The following is a 6,173-nucleotide window of genomic DNA, read 5'->3' on the forward strand; positions in this document are numbered from 1 at the left end:
GTCAGATCCCAGGGAGAGGACTGGGGTTGGCTGTATGAACACAGCCTGAAGGGGGCTAGTGTGCCACAGCTAGCTGGGAGGGAGTCCAGGAAAAAGTCTGGACCTGCCTAAGAGGCAAGAGACCATTGTTTGAGGGTGCACGAGGAGAAGGGATTCCTTCCCCATGTTCCCACAGAAGGCACAGCACTGCCTAAGTGAGCTCCAGAGATGGGCGGGAACCACGGCTATCAGCTTGGACACCAGAGAAGGGCATGAAATGCTAACGCTGCCACCAAGAATCCTGTGTGCAAGCACAGGTCAGTATCCAACCCCTGCCCCCCGCTGGGAGCCTGTGCAGTCTGCCACTGCCAGTGTCCCATGATCCAGGGACAACTTCCCTATAGAACACACGGCACGCCTCAGGCTGTTGCAATGTCATGGCAGCCTCTGCTGCGACAGGCTCTCCCTGCATTCCAATTATGACTACCATACCCCTCCCTCTCCCCAGCCTGAGTGAGCAAGAGAGCCCTAATCAGCTGCTGCTTAACCCCCTCCTGTGTGAGCAGGGAACAGACTCCTGAGGGTGGCCTACATGCAGAGGTGGGGCCAAAACCAAAGCTGAACCCCAGGAGCTGTGCAAACAAAGAGGGAAAGGGAAATCTCTCCCTGCAGCCTCAGGAGCAGCAGATTAAATCCCCACAATCAACATGATGAACGCTGAATCTGAAGAATACCTGAGTAGACAACGAATGTTCCCAAATTGAGATGGTGGACTTTGGGAGCAACTGTAGACTTTGGGTTTGCTGTCTGAGACTGATTTGGTTTTGATTTTTATATTTATCTTAGTTTAGTTTTTAGTGCTTGTTATCATTGGTGGATTTATTGTTTTTGTTGCTCTCTTCTATTTTTATTTTAATAATTAAAAAAATTTTTTTACTATTTTTTTATTATTATTTTTTTCTTTCTTCTCCCTTCTCTCTGAGCCATGTGACTGACAGGGTCTTGATGCTCTGACAGGCTTGAGCCTCTCAGGTGGGAGAGCCGAGTTCAGGACATTGATCCACCAGAGACCTCCTGGCTCCACGTAATATCAATCGGTGAGTACTCTCCCAGAGATCTCCATCTAAATGCCAAGACCCAGCCCCACCCAATGGCCAGCAAGCTCCAGTGCTGGGCCCTCCATACAAAACAACTAGCAAGACAGGAACACAACCCCACCCATTAGCAGAGAGGCTACCTGAAATCATACTGAGTTCACAGACACACCAAAACACATCACTGGACTTGGCCCTGCCGACCAGAAAGACAAGATCCAGCCCCACTGACCAGAAAACAGGCACCAGTCCCCTCCCCCAGGAAGCCTACACAAGCCACTGAAACAACCTCACCCACTGGGGGCAGACACCAAAAACAATGGGAATTACGAACCTGCAGCCTGCGAAAAGGAGACCCCAAACACAGTAAGTTAAACAAAATGAGAAGACAGAGAAATACGCAGCAGATGAAGGAGCAAGGTAAAAACGCACCAGACCAAACAGATGAAGAGGAAATAGGCAGTCTACCTGAAAAAGAATTCAGACTAATGATAGTAAAGATGATCCAAAATCTTGGAAATAGAATGGAGAAAATACAGGAAGCATTTAACAAGGACCTAGAAGAACTAAAGAGCAAACAAACAATGATGAACAACACAATAAATGAAATTAAAAATTCTCTAGAAAGAAACAATAGCAGAATAACTGAGGAAGACTCAGATCAACAGAATTAGAAATGAAAAAGGAGAGGTAACAACTGACACTGCAGAAATACAAAGGATCATGAGAGATTACTGCAAGCAACCGTATGCCAATAAAATGGACAACCTGAAAGAAATGGACAAATTCTGAGAAAAGCACAACCTTCCAAGACTGAACCCAGATATAATAGAAAATATAAACAGACCAGTCACAAGTCCTGAAATTGAAACTGTGATTAAAAATATTCCAACAAACAAAAGCCCAGGACCAGATGGCTTCACAGGCAAATTCTATCAAACATTCAGAGAAGAGCTAACACCCATCCTTCTCAAACTCTTCCAAAACATTGCAAAACATTGCAGAGGAAGGAACACTCCCAAACTCATTCTATGAGGCCACCATCACCCCGATACCAAAACCAGACAAAGATGTCACCAAAAAAGAAACTACAGGCCAATATCACTGATGAACATAGATGCAAAAATCCTCAACAAAATACTAGCAAACAGAATCCAGCAGCGCACTTAAAGGATCATATACCATGATCAAGTGGGGTTTGTCCCAGGAATGCAAGGATTCTTCAGTATATGCAAATCAATCAATGTGATACACCTTATTAATAAATTGAAGAATAAAAACCATATGATCATCTCAATAGATGCAGAAAAAGTTCTGACAAAATTCAACACCCATTTATGATAAAAACCCTGAAGAAGGTAGGCATAGAGGGAAACTACCTCAACATAATAAAGGCCATATATGACAAACCCACAGCCAACGTTGTCCTCAATGGTGAAAAACTGAAACCATTTCCACTAAGATCAGGAACAAGACAAGGTTGCCCACTCTCACCACTATTAGTCAACATAGTTTTGGAAGTTTTAGCCACAGCAGTCAGAGAAGAAAAAGAAATAAAAGGAATCCAAATCCGAAAAGAAGAAGTAAAACTGTCACTGTTTGCAGATGACATGATACTCTACATAGAGAATCCTAAAGATGCTACCAGAAAACTACTAGAGCTAATCAATGAATTGGTAAAGTAGCAGGATAAAAAATTAATGCAGAGAAATCTCTTGCATTCCTATACACTAAGGCTGAAAAATCTGAAAGAGAAATTCAGGAAAAATTCCCATTTACCATTGCAACAAAAAGAATAAAATACCTAGGAATAAACCTACCTAAGGAGACAAAAGACCTGTATGCAGAAAACTATAAGACACTGATGAAAGAAATTAAAGATGATACAAACAGATGGAGAGATATACCATGTTATTGGATTGGAAGAATCAACATTGTGAAAATGAGTCTACTACCCAAAGCAATTGACAGATTCAATGCAATCCCTATCAATCTGCCAGTGGCATTTTTCACAGAAGTAGAACAAAAAATTTCACAATTTGTATGGAAACGCAAAAACCCCAAACAGCCAAAGCAACCTGGAGAAAGAAAAATGGAGCTGAGGAATCAGGCTCTCAGACTTCAGACTATACTACAAAGATACACAAAAACAGAAATATAGATCAATGGAACAGGATAGAAAGCCCAGAGATAAACCCCCACACATATGGTCACCTCATCTTTGACAAAGGAGTCAAGAATATAGAGTGGAGAAGAGACAGCTTCTTCAATAAGTGGTGCTGGGAAAACTGGACAGCTACATGTAAAAGAAAGAAATTAGAACACTTCCTAACACCATACACAAAAATAAACTCAAAATGGATTAAGGACCTAAATGTAAGGCCAGACACTATAAAACTCTTAGAGGAAAACATAGAACACTCTATGACATAAATCACAGCAAGGTCCTTTTTGTCCCACTCTTAGAGTAATGATAATAAAAACAAAAATAAACAAATGGGACCTAATGAAACTTAAAAGCTTTTGCATGGCAAAGGAAACCATAAAGAAGACGAAAAGACAACCCTCAGAATGGGAGAAAATATTTGCAAACGAAGCAACCGACAAAGGATTAATCTCAAAAATATACAAGCAGCTCATGCAGCTCAGTATGAAAAAAACAAAAAACCCAATCCAAAAATGGGCAGAAGACCTAAATAGACACTTCTCCAAAGAAGATATACAGATTGCCAACAAACACATGAAAGGATGCTCAACATCACTAATCGTTAGAGAAATGGAAATCAAACCTACAATGAGGTATCACCTCACACAAGTCAGAATGTCCATCATCAAAAAAGCTGCAAACAATAAATCCTGGAGAGCGTATGAAGAAAAGGGAAGCCTCTTGCACTGTTGGTGGGAATGTAAATTGATACAACCACTCTGAAGAACAGCATGGAGGTTCCTTAAAAAGTAAAAATAGAACTACCATATGACCCAGCAATCCCGCTACTGGGCATATACTCTGAGAAAACCATAATTCAAAAAGAGACATGTACCACAATGTTCATTGCAGCACTATTTACAATAGCCAGCACATGGAAGCAACCTAAGTGTCCATTGACAGATTAATGGATAAAGAAGATGGGGCACATATATACAATGGAATATTACTCAGCCATAAAAAGAAACAAATTGAGTTACTTGTAGTGAGGTGGATGGACCTAGAGTCTGTCATACGGAGTGAAGTAAGTCAGAAAGAGACAAACAAATACCATATGCTAACACATATATATGGAATCTAAAAAAAAAAAGGGTTCTGATGAACCTAGGGGCAGTACAGGAATAAAGACAAAGACGTAGAGAATGGACTTGAGGACATGGGGAGGGAGGGAAGGGGAAGCTAGGACGAAGTGAGAGAGTAGCACTGACATATACACACTACCAAATGTAAAATAGATAGCCAGTGGGAAGCAGCTGCAAAGCACGGGGAGATCAGCTCTGTGCTTTGTAACCACCTAGAGGGGTGGGATAGGGAGGGTGGGAGGGAGACACAAGAGGGAGGGGATATGGGGATATATGTATACATATAGCTGATCCACTTTGTTATACAGCAGAAACTAACACAACATTGTAAAAAATTAAAAAAAAAAAAAAGGAATTAAGTGAAATGGCTCTCAAGGTGCCTGGGCCATGTGAAGCCAGGATGACTCAGTGCCCACTGTGTATGAGAATCATCTGTGGACCTCTGGAAAGATTGGTGTCTGGGCCTTCTCTGCTGTCGTTGACTGCTTTAGTAAGGGTGAGAGACTCCTCTGTTGATGAGCTTTGGATCAGGATGTTTTGAAAATATTTAATGGCCAGTGTGGCACCAGACTGTCCAAATTGTGCAGACCATCTGTGCAGTTTGAATATCAGCATTGTCTGGGTCTAAAGTTTCCTGTGAAAGAAGAAAAGGAGCAGGAGTTAGGAGGGTGAATTTGAGGGAGTTTGAAGGAGAGAAGCTTTCCAGAGCATGAAAAAGGGAAGAAGGAAAGAGTTCCTTGAGATGAAAAGGTTTGGGTTAGCAGGGTCAGGGGAAGAGGCAGGGAGGTTAATCATAGGGTGGGCAGGAGAACTTGGATCCAGAAAGCTGATTCAGGAATGCTGCCCAAGTGGGTGGATTTGGCAGAGTTCTATCATTAATAGGGTCACCATATAATTTACTGGCCAAACTAGAACACTTTTGAGAGTGAAAAGGGCACCAATTACATTAGGACAATTGGGACAATAGTCCATATATAAAAACCAAAGCTTTACATTCAGAGCATTTGGGTGACTAATTCCATGGTTTTTCTTTGCCATTGTCAGCACTCCAACAATAGAACTATGTCTTGGGGAGCATACATGAGAAGAATTGTAGAAGTTAGAAGAACAGAATCCTGAGCAGAGATGAAGTTCTGTAAGTTTTAATGTATTAATGTTGTGAAGTACATAGCAGATAACACCAAAATTGATTCTTCCTTACTTCCTGTGAGGAAAAAGGCAATGTGTACAGCACTATAAAGATGGGTAATTTGGAGACAAGAATTTAGTCAAATGGAATAAACCAGTACTTGGATATTGAGAAGTATTCCGAGATGAAAGGAAATAGGTAACAGTGCACAGTCTTGAGGAGCAGGAATATTTCTTGGCTGTGTGAGAGAATATAACCTTTGGAAATGTTATCTAATTTTGAAAGAAGAAAGCCACCACAATGGCACCTGAATGACAATGAACTCTGCTTGTGGCTCCAAAGAAAATAAACTAATGAAAGGATTTATGTGTAGGATTGCTTACTGACATTCACATCAGGAAACGGAGGTGGGGGGGGGTCACTGAGGAAAAAAAAATAAGCAGTATTTAATTGATTTGTAAAATAAGCCTCAGGCCTCCTCCTTATTCCAGAAGAGTAAGTAATGATTAAACGTAATATATGTTTGGTAGTAAAAATTCCATTTAGAGATAATGATTTTGAGCAGTTTTGCTCTTTTAGTATACTTTGTAGCACTTATGCATGGGAAATATCATAGCCAGATTTTTCTTTAAATGCCTTCCTGCATTTCTAGGTAAGCATAATAGTTCAGTTAAATTAATCTA

Source organism: Aethalodelphis obliquidens, unplaced genomic scaffold, assembly GCF_003676395.1.
Source record: "Aethalodelphis obliquidens isolate GAN/ISIS:26980383/991018 unplaced genomic scaffold, ASM367639v1 scaffold3, whole genome shotgun sequence".
NCBI lineage: Eukaryota > Metazoa > Chordata > Mammalia > Artiodactyla > Delphinidae > Aethalodelphis > Aethalodelphis obliquidens.